The 19,756-nt window shown below is 44.6% G+C and overlaps 1 long non-coding RNA gene across 1 annotated transcript; it reads left to right on the forward strand.

The window, feature by feature from the left end:
• Positions 1-951: 951 nt before the first annotated feature.
• On the forward strand, positions 952-18,022 carry LOC128325361 (uncharacterized). Its single transcript, XR_008307401.1, has 4 exons — positions 952-1,106; positions 7,380-7,455; positions 9,138-9,227; positions 16,853-18,022. It is a non-coding gene; the product is annotated as an uncharacterized LOC128325361 (long non-coding RNA).
• The last annotated feature ends 1,734 nt before the right edge of the window (positions 18,023-19,756 follow it).

Below are 19,756 nucleotides of genomic sequence, written 5' to 3' on the forward strand. Positions count from 1 at the left end.
CCCCTGCAAATTAAGCATCGTCATGCTCTGCCGAGTGACCACACCACCTGGGACAGATGGACTAAAGAGGAATTGGGGGGCCCCAGGGGCTGTGGAGGCCCTGGACTTTGGCCCCAAAGTCCAGGGGTACGAGCACCTCTGCATGCAGCACTGCTCCTCATATAATTAGGAATAAGTGGTTTCAGTCTTTGATGACTTGATTCCCTCAGCTAAAAAGATGGCTTACAAACAATCAAAATAAATGCAACAAATATATTTTATGCCTAAAGCAAAATGACAGCTTATTGACATATTATTATTCAAAATAGGTATATCCAGCTGTTCAACAAAAAATGGTTCTGAAAACCATTTACGCAGCAAAAGAAAAGAGATGGTTCCTGGTCCTAAGTGGGCTCATGATATTAAAAATTATATTATTCTTATTCAAAATAAAGCTGTGCCTACTCTGGCTGTTGCACATAAATTTATGGAGGTAGTGCACCAAAGAAGAATTTATTGTTGCCAGGCAGTTTTGATATTTTACAGTTCTGTGCTCATGTCATGATGTTAAAGTGTGCTGTTGGTCCAGATTTTGTTGATTTTAGCCTTCCTTGGTAAAGAAATCCAAAAGGGAGATAGATTACACATCTTTTAAAATCCAGTGCCAATGGTGATCTTTTCTTCTTCTAAATGTAACTTGTAGCTGGACCAAACTACAAAACAGAAAATACACTAAGGCTACATTCGCACATATTATGGAACCATGGGCTCCACACTCCTTACTCTTCTGTCCAAATTTGGACATAACAGAGAGCAGACTCTCTGCAGTCAGGGAGATTGCAGAGAAGAGGGGAACTGGCTGTATGGGCTTCCTTCCTGTATGAAGGACAGCCTGCACAGCCAATCACAGCCAGAGAGAGGGGGAGCTTCCTCCCTCAACTCCAGTTTCAGACAGTCGAGCCTGCAGTTCAGCATTTGCATAACACAGGCAGCTGTTAAGCTCTGGTTGGGCTGGTGACATTCACTACAACCCAAGGTTTCAGATTGGAGTCTGGAGAGTGAAACCTCAGGTCACTCCGCTTGTGGAACTGGAGTTTCACTGGGGTGTCCCACATTCAGACATACAGGTTTGGCAACCTCTGTCCCCTTCAAATTCGGTTTTGCATTATGTGCAAATGGGGCCCTGCTTAGCTAAGGGGACAAGTCATGCTTGCTACCCCAAGACCAGCTCTCTTCTGTTATAATAGAAGATAAAACATTCAATTTGCCTTTGTTTTAAAGGAAACTCTTCTGCTTAGCTGACCAACACACCTGCTTAACCAGTGAAGGAGAGCCTACTATAGGCTAAACGCAAGCAGTGTAGAGCCTTCAGCAACTTGTAACTGGAGTCTCAAGCAATGATTCTTGGTGTCAGAATAGGAGTAGTAAAAGTACTGAAGAATATCTATCAGTGAAACATTGGGAGATCATATGCCAATAACTTCATACCAGGGGCAAAGCTAGGGGAGAGGGGGGGTCTGTGTTTTCCCCTCTCCCTGCTGGCCCCTTGGAGTGAGGGAGATAATGAAGAAAATAGGGAGGGGTGGAGCTAGGGGACCCAGATTCTTTGAACCCATTCGCTCAGTTACAGCTACTGTACACCTCTGCTTTATACTGTGCTGCCACCAGGAGTGTATCTATAATTGAACATATGGGTTAAAAGAACATGGGGGCCCCAGCTCCTGAGGGCCTCTCAGCTCCACCCCTCCCTATTTTCTTCTGTATCTCCCTCACTCCAAGGAACTGCCAGGGAGAGGGGTGAACATGGGCCCCTCTCCCCTAGCTATACCCATGGCAGGCACATGTGTTCCTTGAGAGAAACTTGGTACATGATGTACCTTTACTGCTACATCATTGCAACTTTATTGAAGAGCATGGTCATCCAAAATTGTGTGGGGTTGTGCTGGAAATACAGTTCTCACCACCGGACGACCTTCCAAAGAATAGAACAGCGATTGAGAATGAAGACATGCTTATTCTGGGCCTCTTAAACTGGTCTTGAGGTAGCAAGCATGACTCGTCCCCTTTGCTAAGCAGGGTCTGCCCTGGTTGCATATGAATGGGAGACTTGATGTGTGAGCACTGTCAGATATTCCCCTTAGGGGATGGAGCTGCTCTGGGAAGAGCAGAAGGTCCAAGATCCCTCCCTGGCATCTCCAAGATAGGGCTGAGAGAGACTCCTGCCTGCAACCTTGGAGAAGCCGCTGCCAGTCTGTGTAGTAGACAATACTGAGCTAGATGGAGTTTATGGTTTGACTCAGTATATGACAGCTTCCTATATTCTGATGTATAAGTCTCATTTGTAAATTATTTATATAGCAACCTTATTTAGGAGAAGGGTGTCAGAATGCAATCCTGAATGGGAGTGCGCACATAGCTACAGCTTAAACTTATCTGATTTCCACAGGCATATGTGGTACAGCATGCAGATTATTCTCACATGAAATTGCACCTTTTTGTGACTAGCATACATACAATGTTGTAAGACAGACACTATACTACTGAAGAGAAATGAGGGGGTTACTATCATTTTTTTCAGGAAAAATTATTTCAACTTTTGTATTTCACCTTCTTAACAAGAGCTTGAATGCATTAAAATAATCTTTCGTGATGGTTTAAAGAATATCAAAGTCCGTTATTCAGCTACTGCATTTCATGTTGAATCCATTTTACAAAGAAGGAATGTTATTAGCAGAGGCACTTATGAAAATAAATAAGACTGTCGGATTATTTGCAGATAATTTGAAAAGATATTTTATAGTACAGATAAAATAACAATGATATTTTGCAATATTGCAATTCAAACAAGCTGTACATGCTGCTTATCTTTTTAGCAAAAGAAGCAAAGCTTGCTGTTTAGCTATATTTCTGTGTTGGGATTTTAGTGTGGCAGAAAAATGGCACATTTTTTAAATATTCTGAAATATATTTTTAGAAATATTCTGAAGTGCCCCATTTCCAAATCAAACTGAAGAGAGAGCTCCCAAATAGGGCTTCAGCAAATTTTTTAGGTGGCAAAATGCAAGAGGCACACACAGGAGGTGCCAGCTAAGCATGCTGACCCATACCAACTTACATTTGATGCTAATCAGTCAGGGGCGTACCTACGTGCCACAATAGAACATCATCCTAAATTATTTTTGAAAAGGTTTTGTAAATTGTGGAGGATGCAAGTCATTTAATGGTACTAGAGAAAGACATGCTGTTCTGGTAGCTCCAGGTCTTAACACTCACATCAATTTCAGAGGATGAATACAACTGAAGGAAGCCCAGGCGGGTGCGTGGCTGGGGGAGTCAGTCATGTGACTTGCCTCTGGGGGTCCCCCAAAGGCAGTGGGCCCCCAGACGACTCTCTCCCCTTGCCCTATTATAGTTATGCCCCTGTAATCAGTAGAAGGCAGCACCCAACATGGAGAAGATTCAGAACTACCCTCTACAGAAAAGCACCAAATGCACAGAGGCCCAGGGGTGTAACCAGAAAGCACATCACATAGGAGAAGGACTACACAACTTTGGCCTGCCAGTTGTTTTTGGACTACAGCTCCCATCATTCCCAGCCACATTAGCCAATAGTGAGGGAAGGTGGGAATTTTAGTCCAACATCTGCAGTAGGACCGAAGTTGTGCAGTCCTGACATAGGGGCATGACAAACCAGCATGCTTCCATTTGTCCCCCTCAAATATTGCCATTGATTTACAGTATAACATCTGACTAGAACATCTGCTGATACTAATTATAGCTCAAACACAGCTGTGCAGAACTCCAAAGACTGATTATCAGAATGTCAGCTCAAACCCACTCACACCAGGGCATCTTACCAGCTTATGAGCTTCCAGCCCTGTTTATTCCACCACTTTTCTGTGCCTTAGTAAGGAAAGGAAGGAAATAAAGCCACTCTTTTCCTGCTCCTCCTAGTGCCTTTTTCCTGAAACCTCACTAGGAGCCAAATCTGTCCCTCGGGGCTAGAGGTGTGCACAAACCAAAAATCATGGTTTGGCTCAGATTCGAATCAAATTCAAGCCAAACTGCATGCTGCTGAACAGATTCAGCCAAACTGACTGGCTGGTCCAGTCTGTTTGACCAAACTGGTTCGGCGACCAATATTTGTAAAGGGGAATCAATGAAGATTCCCCTTTACAACTACAGGGGTGGGGAACCCTGGTTCCAGTGAAGGGGCAGTGAGGGTGGGGCTGTCAAGAGAGATATTAAAATGGTCTGCTTACCGGCTAAGCACATTGCCCTCACCACCGCTCCACCACTCCTTGGCCACCGGCACAGCCCATAGCTTAACCATGCATGAACCTCCCTCCTTTAATAAGCCGCCTGCTTGGTGGTGGCTCAGTTCTGGCCTCCCGCATATGTGAAGGGCATTTTACTAACTCTTTTGCCACCCCTTCTGGCCACCCATTCGGTGCTGAACCGGTCCGCCCGAACCAGGCTTAGTTCAGTTTGATCACAGACCAAACCACCCCCGGTTTGGTCCATGATTGGACCTCTGAACTGGCCTGGTTCGAGGTGAACTGGTTTGGCACCAAACCATTCATGCACACCCCTACTCAGGGTTTGGCACCAAACCATTCATGCACACCCTTCTCAGGACATGCCTGTTTCCTCCTCAGCACATCCCTTCTCTAGCCTCTACCCCATGCACCTCCCATATCCCATATGCATCTCCCATATCCCATATGCATCTCTACCCGATGCACCTCCCATATCCATGTGAGACACCATCTGACTCTAGCCTGGCTCTGCCCCTTCCCCTTTACTCTTGAAAAACCCAGCCACCTTCTTCTCCCCGCATGCTTGTGCCAAGCATGGGGTCATTGGGCTCCTCCCTGCTGGTGTTTCCTTGCAGTTCTGCCTCTTTCCATGCTGCTGTGACCATCTCCAACAAGAGATGTCTCTTTCTGCATCTCATTGGCAGGTCAGATGAGTTCCCCACTGCTTTCACACAGCCCAGACTGCCAGCACTGATTTTAAAGACTTTGGGGAACTATGCAATCCTTAATCGACCTCACACAGCACAGTTTAAGTAGGTTTTAAGCTTTGGAAATAAAAGAACTTAACATTCCTAAGCTTATCTGACCTTGACTGACATGAAGTTAGACAGCGTTCCTTTATACATCCTCTGTAAGACCTCCCCCCACATCATGTGACTGAGGGCAAGGGTGTTGTCAGCCATGTGGGCTGGCATATGTGACTCACCCTGAATTTTGCTGTCTAATCATCACCTGAAGATGCCCTTCTTCATTTGCAATTTATGGATGAAACTTCCCACATCCTTAGACTCTCACACCTTAGTTTTATTTTTGGAAGTTACTTAGTTCTTTTCAGGTGTTTGAAAGTGGATACAATGTATCCAAGTAGAGGGGGAAGAGAAGCACACCAGCCAGCCACATCCACTGCCATTGATATGGTCCATGCTCTTCCTGGGGAGACCTTCCCTTGGCCTTTGCAGACATGTGCTGAACCCAAGAAGAGCAGGGCACATGGCCATGGAGCTCATGGGCATGTGGAATGTCACTAGCCTGCATGCTCCTGTTCCCCTTTTACTCAGAAAACCTTACCCACTTTTAGAATTCCTGAAGAGCACAATTATGCCCCTCTTCTCCAAAAACAGTATACACCCTTATTGGTATTCACCAATGACAAAGAGATGGAAAGGTATACTTTATGGCACTGACACTCTAAACAAGCCCTTAAGTCTTTAAAGTGATTCCTACAAGTATATCCATGCACAAATATTCCACCATAAATAGATCTTCAGTACAATCTACCCATAAAGATAGGGGCATCTTAATAGATTTGAGTTAATCTGCCAGCAAGGGTGTGTGTGTGTGTGTGTGTGTGTGTGTGTGTGTGTGTGTGTGTGTGTGTGATTAAATGTCTTCTGTGCCAAAGACAAATCACTGTTACAATCAAAACTATGTATCATCATTTTGTCTTGGCCTTTTTGAAAAACATGAGGAAAAGTCAGTATACTTTTACCTGCACTGCCAAAGTTAATATATTTCTAAACTTAGATTTTGTTGTCCACTCAGTGACAGGAGACACATATTTTATTCCTTCCCAGCATAGCAGTAGCTTTGCTACTGAAATATTATTTCCAGAATGACTGACTTTGTGACATATTGCTTTTTTAAAGTGACATTATCATATAGTACCCATTGGGCAGCCTGATATGAAAATAGAAGGATACGTAGAGAAGGCACAGGTAGCTAAGCAATCACATCCCTCCAACAATCAACTTCAATTTCCCTTTTTAATAGTGCTATCATTCAGACTATGTATGGCATGCAAAATTATTGTATTCATAAACTTCTAGATTCAATGACAGTCAGGCCTTCAATGTCATTCAAAAAGAAAGCACATGAAATAAATGCAAATCACATTGCATCATGGTTGGGATTTTTTTGCCAATTTACTAATGCACTTGCATATCAAAGACAATGGAAAGATATCACTTTCAGGTAGAATAAAGCAAGTTGAATTCTGGGAAGTCGAAGGCCAGGTGGGGTGGAAAGAGGCATTTTTTTCATTGTTGTCAGCATTGTTTTGGAAACTTGACTTTCAACCTAGTGCGATTCACCATTTCCATCAAAGGTCCATAGTAGTTTTTGTGATTGGAAAGTGGATTGTTGTTTCTAAAGCTTGTCAGTTCTGTGTCACAGGCAAAACACAAATGGAAACAGAGGGATATGGAATTAAACAGAATTGTTTCATAGTATTTCCACCTGGGTAGCTAAAGCAATCCCCCAAAAGGAGAAAGAAATGTTATATGGCTTTGTGTGATCTATAGAAAATTAGTTGGTCTCAAACAAAATATGCCTCTTAAGCATTTGCAATAAACAGTGCCTATTTTACATTTTTTTAAAAATAACAGTTACCATTACCACTTGTGAAGGCTCAAATGGCAACAGAAGACTGGTTGATGCAATTGCTGGTCTGCTGAGAATTTCAGGTTATAACGGATGCTGATTTGGAAAGGTTTCTTGGTTTTTCTCTAATTCTATGCTTTTATAACATTTTTCTACTCTTCACTGCAGGAGATTGTAGCCTACAGAAAGATAATTCAATAGACAAAAAGGCTTTTCACTGTAATACATGATGTTAAGGGTTCACTACTTTCACTCATGGTTGAAAATGCCAGGAAGTTGTGTGTGTTAAGGCTGTGACCTTTATTATTTAGGCAATATAAACATGGTAGAGCATCTTATATTGTGGTTTGTTCCAGCTTCACCACTACTTTGAAACTAGATGACTGGCAATGGCAGAATGGTGGCCCAAAGAGCCAGGTTTGTCTCTTCATTGGAATACACAGATGGAGTCTGTGGAACTGAACTTAACATTCCATGTTATAGGTACCCAACTGGCATCAGTACCAGTACCAAAGAATGATACACTTGGAAGCAGGGCCGTGAGTGGGTGCGTCAGACGGTGAGTTGGACGAGGTTTACCCAGGGTTGCCTACCAGTAGGGGGCGCTGAGCTGAGCTTGGTGACCCAGTGTTTGTCGAGTGTACTGTCTGCAGTGAGCTAAGGATTTTAAAAAAGCAGAACCAGGAAAGTGTTTTCTCTGCCTAATTTCTCTCAGATGGTGGCGGGTGGAGTGGGGAAAAGATGGAGATAAAGACCTGGGGAGAGTGAAGGAGACTGAAGAAGAAGCTGCAGAATTGTCTGAGAGACTTCAGTGAGATCCCAGAACTAGAACACTGGAAGCAAATTACTGAGAACTAGCTGTGGGCCCTTTTCGTGGGCCTCCCTGGGAAAGCCTAGGAACAGTAGGCCTTCTTACACTATTAGGGTTTACAATCTTGTACAAACCACACAACCTGGAAGCACTTATAAACTAACCAAGGGAGGGTGGTGCTGAAGCTACTCCTCACCCAGGACACTATTCTAGGGCCAGCCCTGGATGGACCTTGAAGCCCATCTAGTCCAACCCCAAATGCTGGAGTCACAAGTATTATATCAGCTCCAAATGATATCAATTTCATTAGTTATTGCTTCGTTTTTGCTTTGTTTCTTTTGTTATTTTGGTTTCTAATCCTCAACAAGTCAGATACAGAAAAGGAGGAGGAGAGGGAAGCCAATGAGAAATTCGCATTGCAAACAATTCAATCTTTAACTCAAACATATTTTAGTGAAAAAATCCAGAACTGTGGTGCTGCACACAGAATCCACCAGTCACAGTGTCAATGGAAGGGATTGGAAAGTCTATAATGAGACAGACCAAGGCTCACTTTTTATTTTTGTGAGTTCTTCTCCTTGAAGTCAGAATGTTATGCAAGTCTTCTTTTGTTTGGGAAACTGTTCCCAAACATTGATTTCAGTTTGTTGAAATTTCTCAAATCTACATTTCTCAAAACCCCTGCTAACTGGGCAAAGAGGCACCTTTTACCGTGGTGATTCTCTTTATGTAGCAGGGGGAGCGTAACTGGCCCTATCCACCTCCAACACAGTACCTCCAGTGACTGGAGGTCTGTCTTATGTTTCTTTTAGACTGTGAGCCCTTTGGGGACAGGGAGCCATGTTATTTGTTCGTTGTTTCTCTGTGTAAACCACCCTGAGCCATTTTTGGAAGGGCAGTAAAGAAATCAAATTCATCATCATCATCATCATCATCATCATCATCATCATCATTTCCTTTCCCATTCCTTTGTGCATAGTTAGTGTTTGCAGTTTAGAGAGCTATATTAAGTCTGCAATCCTAGCACACCTGATAATAAGCTCCATTAAAAACATCTTACTATGAGCAAACTACTCATAGACCTACTCTATGTTAGTGATTTCTAATAGTCTAAGGACATTTAAGATATTCATTCATAATTACATCTAATTATGGTCCATGTGTCCAGCACAGAGATAGACACTTTATATATTAATTCATCCAGTCTGCAGCTGTAGCTGGTGCCTTACCAGCCTGGATGTTCCTCCACCTTGCCAAGGTCTGCTGGAAGCCTTCTTTCCATGTCTACTAACCTGGTGCCCATCTGCCGTGCTTGTGTTTTAAAAATTCATATTTATAGTTCATTTTTATAATAGGCCACGATTCTGTGTGCCTTTTTAAACTATCTAGTGAACAGATTTCCTTTTTCCCATCTATCTGAAATTTGGCAGATCTGCTCTCTTGAAGGGTTAACAGAATGCCTGAAAGATTCATGCCAGTTGGATGGAAATCACAAATGTGCAGCTGGGTCTCCCACTAAAGTAAGTTGAAACACACACAAATGGAGCTAACAAAATTGTTACAAGATGAATATGATTTCAATGAATCAATAATAGATCAAGTTTTAAAGAACAAAAATGAATGAAACAACAAAGTAAATCTTGCACACACATACCCTACAAAAATATACCAAGCTTCAGGCTTGTATATGGATCGTGCAGGAGCATCCAGCTCATAACAGACATTGAGGCTATTCCCAAGCTTCAACCATGTACATCGCAGGTGAGCCCGGTGCTCCCAAAGCGACTAGCCCGCCTAATTCCCCCTCCCCTTAAATGCAGTTAACAGAGCGAGCGCAGAGGCGTAACTAGGGGAAACGGCGCCTAGGGCAAGCACTGAAATTGCTCCCCCCAAAAAAATCTGTCACACATCTTTCAGAAAACTTGTATTTTACCATAATATCACCTCAAAAATTACAAAAAATTCCCCCTTTCCTCATGCAGCATTTAGAGTGTTCTCAAAGTTGGAAAGATTAGTAGCCATCTCATCTGTAAATAGTCAGTTAATGATGTTCACTACCCAAACAGTGCAACTGAATTGTTTTACCCTCTTCTCAACTTCTATTCAAAATGTCTTTCCAGTCTTGGCTTGGATACTAGTTTTAGTGAGCATTGCTATTTCTACCTGTGTAGTCAAGAATGTATAAGGACAATTTGATATCTTCTCCAGTTCTAATTTCATGATTTGCATTGAATGGTAGTGGAAGGGCAATGCCCAGTGCTGTGTTTAATTGGAAGTCAGTCCTATTCAGTTCAAAGGAACTTACTCCCAAGTAAGTGTGCATAGTATTATAATCTTGAATGTTTAGCACCTAGAGCTACCACCAATTGAAGGTACTCTTTAAACCATTTAATTACCTAAATTCTGACCTCTTACAAAATATTTTAAGGTTGCAAGTTTAATTTTCTGTATCTGTCTGTCCACATAGTTGGATGAAGAAATGCAGCTCAAACAACCCCTTAATGCTAAATTGCTCCCCCACCACCATATGTTCACTGCACCAGAATTTTAGCCCCTGCAGTTGTGCCTGGACTTTTGATCCTAGGGATCAAACAAACCACAAAAGTTGTTAAGGGGTTTTTTTTGCGGGGGGGGGCTAAAGGAGTGAAGTAGTGGGGGGATAAATGACAACAGTCTTCCAGTTTGTTCTAAACAACTGTTAAAGCCCCCCTTTTCTAACACCACCAGGATCTATTTAGCAGGTATGGGGGGTGGAACGAACACACCACACTTGCAGGATTTTGTTTGAGAGCCAAGTAGAGTGGGTAGGGAGGAGCAACAAGTATTACTTTTAAGAAGCAAGCCCATTGCACTTCTTGCTGCTGTCATAGTCATTATCAAAGTTTCAAACCACCAAGTGGCAAGCCTGACTCACGAAGCCACATGCAATTTTTACTGTGTACAGCAACGAGAACAGCTGGACAAACCACAAGTTTCCAAGCATCCAATCCATCCATCACCAACCTTCCGTCCTCCCCAAAGGAATGCTGAGGCAGCAAGAAAGTTACATTCACCACCACCCCCACCACCCCCGTGGCACGAGAGACATGCCGTAGGGCGTGCAGGGCTGCTGCTGGGCTGGGCGCCATTGGCGAGGAGGAGGACCAGACGAGAGAGACACTGCTGCTGCCTGCACTGAGTTGGCTGCACTCACTCCTGGCTGGGCAGTCAACTCAGGCAGGCAGCACACACGTTGCTGCGGCTGCTGGTCGTGCCGCAAGGCGGCTCCCTCTCTCAGGCACAAACACAACTTCCAAGTTCCAGCCAGGTGGTGCAGCAGTGAGGAAGCTCCCTCCCGACCTCTGAACAGGGGAGCTTCCTCGCCATGCACCCGACCCAGCCTGGAAATCTGCCCTCTCTGCTCCATCGCTCACACTCAGGCTCAGGCTCAAAACTCGGCTCAGGTCCCCCGGCGGCGTGGCGGTGGGGGTGGAAGAAGAACTCAACCTCTCACACACACACTCTCCAGGGCAAAGCAAGTGCGCCGGCGCCTCCCGCCTGACTAGGGGGAAAAGCCAGTGTGCCACCTGCCACCCAACTGTCGGGGGTGGGGTGGGGAGGCCACCCCTGCCCCGGTCACCGCCGCGCCCCAACACACCACCACCCCTCAGCCAAGATGGAAGCAGCAAGCAACAATAGCCACCCCCAGGTGGTGCCGCCACCCCAATGCACCACTCCCCCCTGCAGCCAAGATGGAAGCAAGCAACAACAGCCGGCCACCGCTGCCCCAACGCCACCCCTGCTCTCAGCCAAGATAGCAGCAACTTGCAAGCAAGCAACAGCCACCCCCCAGCCGCCGCCGCCACTCCCCGAGACACCCCCTGCCACCCTCAAGCAAGAAGTCAGCGCCAAGCAAGCCCCCCGTAAATTAATTTTAAAATAAACATAAACCACAAGTTTCCAAGCATCTGATCCATCCATCGCCAACCTTCCATCCTCCCCAAAGGAATGCACATGGCAATTTTGCGGGGGCCCACAAGTGGCGCCCAGGGCATGTGCCGTGCCCCCCCCCCCGTTACACTTCTGAGTGCTCGGTTAACCTCATTGTTTTGCTCGTGTGTCACTGCGGCACGTGGCGATACAGGAGTAGACCCCTGACCAGGAGGTTGCTGACCAGGGCCCACATGCTTGTATGGGGCATCCTGGAACTTCCGGGGGCCATGCAGTTCTTGATCCCCGCAGCCACCGCAGGCTCCGTGATGGAGCTGGCAGTTGTGTAGGCAGTTGATCTGGCTGCCCAGGGCTGTGATTTGATCGTCTGTGGGGAGAGCGAGCCCGCTCTCCCCACAGACCCAGAAGAAGCTCTTCTCACGGATTGTGAGAAGAGCTTCATTGTGATCTGGCATTGTTGTGAGCATGAGAAACAGGGGCCAGAATCACAGCCAATGTGGTGATCCATTTAAAAGCAGGCAACAGCTATGTCAGTGTCCAAGGAATGGAAATACTTGAAGTATATAACAAAGAACTGTAAGGGTATATAAAGACATTGGGCAGGTTCATACATAATGGCAGCAAGTATGGAAGAGCTGGGCATGTGCTCCTGCTACTGCCATCATTACTGCATTGTGAGAACCTGAAAATGTTGGGTGAAGAATGTAGGTGACCTACCTCAGCCATCTTCACAACCAACATTTGTTGGCTTGACAACGTTGGGCTGAGGTGGGTAACTAATTGCCTAACACTTTCGGGTTCACACAACACAGCAATGGCGACAGTAGTGGCTACATGTGCCCAACAGGAACCAGTGGCTCTTTCATACTTGCCACCATTGTGTGTTGTTGCTGAAACAGCTTGTTTTGTGGCTGCAAACAGCATCCCTCTATGTGATATGCAGTTGCAGGCTTGCAACCTCCATCTTGGATACCTGAGCTCGCGGGATTGTGAACTCTGCACATGACCATATTTGCCAAACTATGCAATTTGGTTGCTTGGCGCAAACATGGGATAACAAACAACTGTAAGGAGACCCCCATGGTCTCTCTTGCAAAAAGGGAGGAAGCTAGCAAGCAGACCTGGGTCAAAGAGACCTTCACAAGATAAATAGCAAGGGTATAGTTGAGGGGGGATGCACAGGGAAGGAGCACCGGTACTTCTCGGCTTCTCTGGCTGTTGGGGTGGGCATGGCCATGGGGGCTGTCATGAAGAGTGCCTGGACTTCTGAATTTGCAATTACATCACTGTTAATAGCAATCTGCGTAATGGGATTAGCCTCGCTAATCACTCCTACAACTACCCAAATGAACATGGCACATTCCCATTCTCCTATCACCCCGTTAATGAGCTGGCAAGGACCCACAGGTAGGATGGTTAACAGGAAAAGAAAACCTATCTCTTTCCCAGGAAGAGATGACCTCGTCTCAGATAATGCTTTTGAGTTCACCCATTCAGTACTCCACTCATACCTCTCAACCAGCCATTTCATCTTTTGTTTCTTAAAGATCACACCAACTTGATTGGTTCATACAAACATGAACATATTTGTTACATGCGAGTTTCAGCCCAGCAGACAGGGCCCCTGACTATCTCATTGCCCCAGGGCATGAATTTGCCTATTCGTATCCTGGCCCAAGCATACACCTGGAGTACTGCACCTGGAGTACATACATATCCTGGCCTAAGCCACACCTGAAGTACTGAGTACAATTTTGGTCAATACATCTAAAAAAGGATATTGTAGGAATGGAAAAGGTGAAGAAGAGGGCATCCAAGATGATCAGGGGCCTAGAGCATCTTCCTTATGAGGCAAGGCTACAAAGCCTGGATCTTTTTAGTTTAGAAAAAAGACGACTGTGAGGAGACATGATAGAAGTCTATAAAATCATGCATGGTGTAGAGCAGTGTTCCTCAACGTTTTTGGAGTCATGGACCAAATTATTCATGTGCAGTTTCCCGGAACAGCTGTTAGTAAGGGGGTGGTCCCCCTCACCCCCTACACCACCCCCTGGCACCTCCCAAAAACAATTCCGGGCAGCTCTCCGGAGCTCATTCCAGGCAATCCTAGCTGCTGGATAATGAAGCGAAATGAACATTATCCAGCAATGAGGGCTGCCAGGAAATGAGCTCTGGAGAGCACCCAGTGGCCCCTGCCAGCCCCCCAATTTTTTTTTGGGGGGGGTGATTTTTATTAGTGATGCCTCACACACCAGTACCCAATGCCTTGCGAACCGGCACCGGTCCACGGACCGGTGGTTGAGAAACACTGGTGTAGAGAAAGTGGATAGAGATATTTTTTTTCCTCTCACACACATAACACTAGAACCAGGGGTCATCCCATTAAATTGGTTGCCAAGAAATTGCCAGTCAGATATAGTTTGGCCCCAGCATCCTACCTCACTGTCTTGGAGGTGCCCCCACTTAGAAGAGTTTTTACCCTGGCAAGATGCAATGCCCTGCCTTCAGCCCTCTTAGAGGGCCGCTATAGAGGGATTCCCTATGGGGAGAGGCTCTGCCCATGTGGTGAGGGTCAAGTGGAAACAGTCACCCATGTGCTATTGGAATGTTTGTTCTATAGAGACCTGCGCCGGGATCTCATTTACCCTTTGATAGCTAAATGCCCAGGTCTTGATTCTCCTCAGATGTCTGACAGGCTGTTGGAAGGAAGTAATTCCTGCGCCACCAGACAGGTAGCTAAATTTTGCAGTGCACCCCTCCATTTGCGGAAGAACTTAATTATGGGAAAATAGGCGTTGGATAGGCCAGAGCAACTTGTAGCCATAATGTGGCTAGCTGCAGGTGGGCACGCAGGTACTGGTATCACCTGTATATCAGCTGTAAATCTAATGACAATATCTTCCAGAGCTCCTGAATTGTTTAACCCCCCTCAGATTTAGGAGTCGAGAAGGCAACTGGTTGAGTTTTGATTTGTGTGCAATAGCCTCATAAGTAGGAAATACTGCTGCCTCCTTTATCTCCAATTATTTTAGTAGTATTTTCAGTACCTTGATCTATGCTGAGGAGGACTTTTTAAAATTTATTTGGTGTTATTGTTTGCAATAGAAGTTTGATTGTCTTCTCTTTTACATTTGTTTTAATCTCATGCTGGTCACTGACCGAAATAAAGAGATTGATTGATCAGGTCCACAAACAGTACTTTTTCACACAACGCATAATCAACTTGTGGAATTCTCTGCCACAAGATGTGGTGTTGACTACTAGTTTGGATGGTTTTAAGAGGGGTTTGGATAACTTCATGGAGGAAAGGTCTATCAATGACTACTAGTCTGAGGGCTATAGGCCACCTCCAGCCTCAGAGGCAGGATGCCTGTGAACACTAGTTGCAGGGGAGTAACATTAGGAGAGAGGGCATGCCCTCAACTCCTGTCTGTAGGCTTCCAGTGGCATCTGGTGGGCCACTGTGTGAAACAGGATGCTGGACTAGATGGGCCTTGGGTCTGATCTAGCAAGGCTGTTATGTCCATATGGTTGGGAGGGAAAATATGAGATTGCACTCAGAACACCCAGAGAACCCACCCCGGACCCAGGAAGAAAGGACCCTCCTCCCACACTTACACGACCTACACCACATTGGATCTTCAGCCCACAAGTAGTCATGCTGCTCCACTTTTCCTTCTCTTTTCTGCCTTTCTACCTTGATCCTGGTAGGAAATCTACCTGCACAGTCTAACCTGCAAATACACCCAACTCATCCACAGATCAGGACTGGTAATACTAACTGTCTACCCCTTTTAAATCTCACTTTCTTCTTTCTCCTCTTTAAGTCCACATCCTGGTCCTTTCTCAAGCAAAACCTTAAACTAATTAATTGACAATTTGGATCTTAAGCTAAAGCAACACTATGTGAGACTCTAGTTAATACTGTTAGTTAAGATTTTATTGCTTCCTCACCTTGCCTAATCCATCTTTTTATTTTCCTTTACTGCAATTATACCTAAATAAATCTGATTGTACCATATTTCTGTCTTCTCATCATTTCCAGACCAAAACTTTGCACAAATTGATACAGTAATGAATTGTTCCATATAGCCCAGCTGATTCCCCACATTAGCCCAAGAGCCTAATTAGAGTGTTTCGCCAGCACCCTGGAACAGTTTCATTAAGAGTTCGAACCCACCCAAAAAGTCATATATAACTCTCTATGTTTATATATAATCTAAAGTGTTATATAGTGCCTGCAGCTTGGTTCATTACTAACTGCTGTTTATATACTTTGAAACCTAACATTACTTAAGAAGTCATACTGCAACAATTTTCACTGTTATTAATTATCTAAGTATAAAAAACTTAAGAACCACTTTGTTGAATCCGAGCAAAGTCAATTTACTTCATCATTCATCTCCAACAGTGGGTAAGAAAATGCCTCTGTGCAGCTTATAAGAAAGGCATGAAACTATCTCCTGTTGTTATTTCCAGCATCTGGTACTTTGATGTATTCCACCCTTTGACAGGGAAGTTAACTTTAGCTAGCATAGCTAATAGCCATTGATAGACTCATCCTCCATGAATGTTTCTATTTAAAGCCCATCACAACCTCCTAAGGCAATGAATTCCATAAGTTAATTATGCTGTGAATAAAGAAAAAAACTTCATTTTCCCCCCTGAACCTAATGCCAATCTGTTTCACTGGATAATCACAAATTCTAATGTTTTGAAATGGGGGGAGCATAATTTCTTCCTATTCAGTCTCTCTGCACCATTCATAATATGGATTTAGATAACCATCCTATCCCAAGGGTTCAGGAAGTTGAGCATATTTAAACAGAATATAAAGCTGCACTTTGCACCATGGAAGCTAAAGCTGATCCAGAGAATCAAGCTGTTGGGTGGGTCTCCTTGGCGAGAAAGAAATAAGCTCATTTTGCTGCATGACAACCCATATAACTATTTACAAAACTTGTCCACAGGGAAGCGTAGAACTAGCAGCAGGTTGCATGTACACTGCTATATTTACAGGCGAGAATGAGCTTTAGAATAGACTTTGCATGCAATTTTGAATGCATTGATCAGTTGCTGGGTGTAAGGATTCATCCCTTGGCTGAATTTTCCTGTGCTACTGCTCCATGTAGTGGGGGGGGGGGAGAGAGAGAGGTTTGTGTATATATTATAATTCTCTCTCTCTCTCGCTCTCTCTCTCTCTAATTTACACCAGGTTTGCTCCTTTTGGGATACAAGCATGAAACCTGGTAGAAGTGTAGCTGACAACATTATAAACAATCTCAGATGTGGAGCCAAACATCAACTTGGAATAGTAATGGCAATTTTCCAGTAAGGCTGCCAGAAGATTTATGTGATGTATCATCCCATGCAATAGGCATGAAAACTGTAATTCTCATGAAACTTTATGCCCCACAAGACTGTGCATATATACATTCAGAATAATCTTCTATGCAATGGAATGTCTCCGGTGCAGAACCAGTTTCTAAAGTTGGATACCATAGTTTAGATCCGAGCAAAAGCTTTATTAAACATGAGATTAAAAGCAAAAAAAAAAAAAGGATGGAGGAGAGGGAGACTAGAATTTACAAGCTGCCACGATATCACTGTAAATAATGGCATGAACCAACCAAAGTTTAGCACTTTTAAGTCCCATTGCTATCAAAAGGAGAACTGGGCACATACTCAGATCTTTCCCATTTAAAACAATGAGACTTCAGCTGAAATGTGACTTAATTTTATAAAATCCTGATAAAAGTAAAATCTTTGTCAAAGAAGGACGAAAGAAGCTCAGTACCCTATTCAGTCCCCTATAGTAAGGGGATTGAGCCCAATCTAGCCAACGTTCAGCACATGAAGCCCAACCTGTTCATGTTTATTTGGAAGTCAGGTACACTGTGCTCAATTGGATTTATTCCCTGCACAGTAGGATTGTAGCCCAAGTCCCATTTCAATAGGATAGTACCTTAAGGATATACATATTTTTAGTTCACTACAAACAAACCATGCCACTCTTGCTCTTCATAAAATACTGGTGGATATATTTTAATGAAACATAATATAACAAAACCCTAGCAAGGCTGCTCAACTTCGGACTCCTGCAGATGTTGGCCTACAACTCCCATAATCCCTGGCTATTGGCCACTGTGGCTGGGGATTATGGGAGCTGAGGTCCAAAAACATCAGGTGGGGGAGGGCTAAGTAGAGCAGGCCTGCCTCAGGGGGACATTTCATGCATGCTCAAGTTGATATCAAAACCTGAAACTGATGTTAACAAAATGTTTTTCCTCCTTGACTGACCAGAAATAAGGGACTTGGAAATGGCTACTTTTTTTCTTGAGCCTCTAGGATTACTGCTTCTAGAACTCTGACAACCCCCTCTGCATCCTCCACCACTTTTTCTTGTAAATCAAAATGATTTTTTATAGATGTATGACAGGCTGGAGTGAAATAAACCATCCTTTACACATACAAACAGGGCATTGTTTTGTGTATATTAAGCCAACATACACTCACTTCCAGCACTGGAAGCATGGTAGCATAATGTTCCAAGAAGCCATGGCCATGCATACAAATGCTAGACACATGCATTAAAAAAAATATCTGGACTTTTCATTTCCTTTTGTAAATCATAACTCCCTGCCTGGCTGGCTCCTGTAAATATCTGTTTTCCAACACCTGACAAAATATCTAAAAAGAAGGTCAGCCACGGTAGCGCTTGCAGTTCCTGAAGCAGAAAAGCTGGAATGTATTCCTTGGACAGAGAAAGAATGCTCAAAGAGCAACAGCCAGACACAAAGGTCAGAGAGATGGCAGGAGAAATGGGACATCATAGCCTCTTAGCACTTCCTGCCTTTCAGTTCCATCATTCTGAATCCAGATGTCATGAACCTGCTGCAAATAAATCTAAGCCAAACTAAGAATCCCTGACAGTTATCAACTCCTTCGAGAAGGAGACCCCTAGACAATGATGGAAAGCTGCAAGAGATGCTGCAGCTGAGTCAAATGTAGTCGTACAGCAACCTCTGAACTGGATGATATTGAACATAAGAGTGCTAAGAGAGATATCCGAGTTAGAAAAGAACAGAGAGACCATAAAAGTCTGCCGAAGGATCTGGCAGAATCTTTATCCTATAGTGGCAACTGATAGTAATTGTTCCCCTCAGGACAGTTTCTCAGCTGAAGAAAGAAAAGGCTTTCTAGCTCTCTTCCTAAAGGGGTTAGTAGCAAATCAGTTACCAGAAGATAAAGATTAGAGAATAAGTAACAGTAAACATATCAGGGAATAGGACTGGAAACTACTGGTGAGGCAAAATGAAATCATGAGTGAAAGGTGGAGGGGGGGGGCTTGAATCCTGAGAGTTTAAGCAAAAAACTAAGGCATGAACCAGCCCACTCGTATATGGGCCACATTTGTGGGTCCTCATACCAGTCTCACTCTCTACTCATCAGGAGGGCATCCTATCTCAAATGCTCTTAACAGGAGTCTACATTACATCACAATTTACAGGCAGACCTGGCCTAAGCCCTTCTGGTACTTTTAGACGTTGGTGAGCCCCCATTCTTACAGTGCACAGTGCCATTCTCCCCTCAACTAAATCTCCACACACACCTGGGGTATGCAGAGCAAGCCACATGCCAATGTCCAGGGTTCGGTCTGGCAAGAGTCCAAACTGGTTCGGGTCTGGCTCAGTGTGGGTGTGTATGAAATATTTGATAAATGGTGGACTTAACAGCATTGCGGGGCTTTGGGGGGTGCTGCCACAGCTGGGGGGGTCTCTGACCGCTCCCCCTCTCCCTGCTGGCCATTTCAGCCCATTTTGGGCCTCTCTGTGCTGGCGGTGGCCATTTTGGAGGCCACCGTGCATGCGCACTGGCCATTTGCATGGCTGGGCCATGACATGGCCACACAGATGGCCAGTGAGCATGTGAAGTGGCCTCCAAAATGGCCGTCACCTGCACAAAGAGGCCCCAAACAGGCCAAAATGTCCCATTTGAGATCAGGGGGAGGCCAGCGGGGAGGGGGAACCACCAGAAACTCCACCATGGCTGCGGCAGCACCCGCTGAGGCCCCACAATGCTGGTGTCTGCCATTTTAAAAGAAAATGAACCTGCCCCA

This window comes from Hemicordylus capensis, chromosome 4, assembly GCF_027244095.1.
Source record: "Hemicordylus capensis ecotype Gifberg chromosome 4, rHemCap1.1.pri, whole genome shotgun sequence".
In the NCBI taxonomy this organism is placed as follows: Eukaryota; Metazoa; Chordata; class Lepidosauria; order Squamata; family Cordylidae; genus Hemicordylus; species Hemicordylus capensis.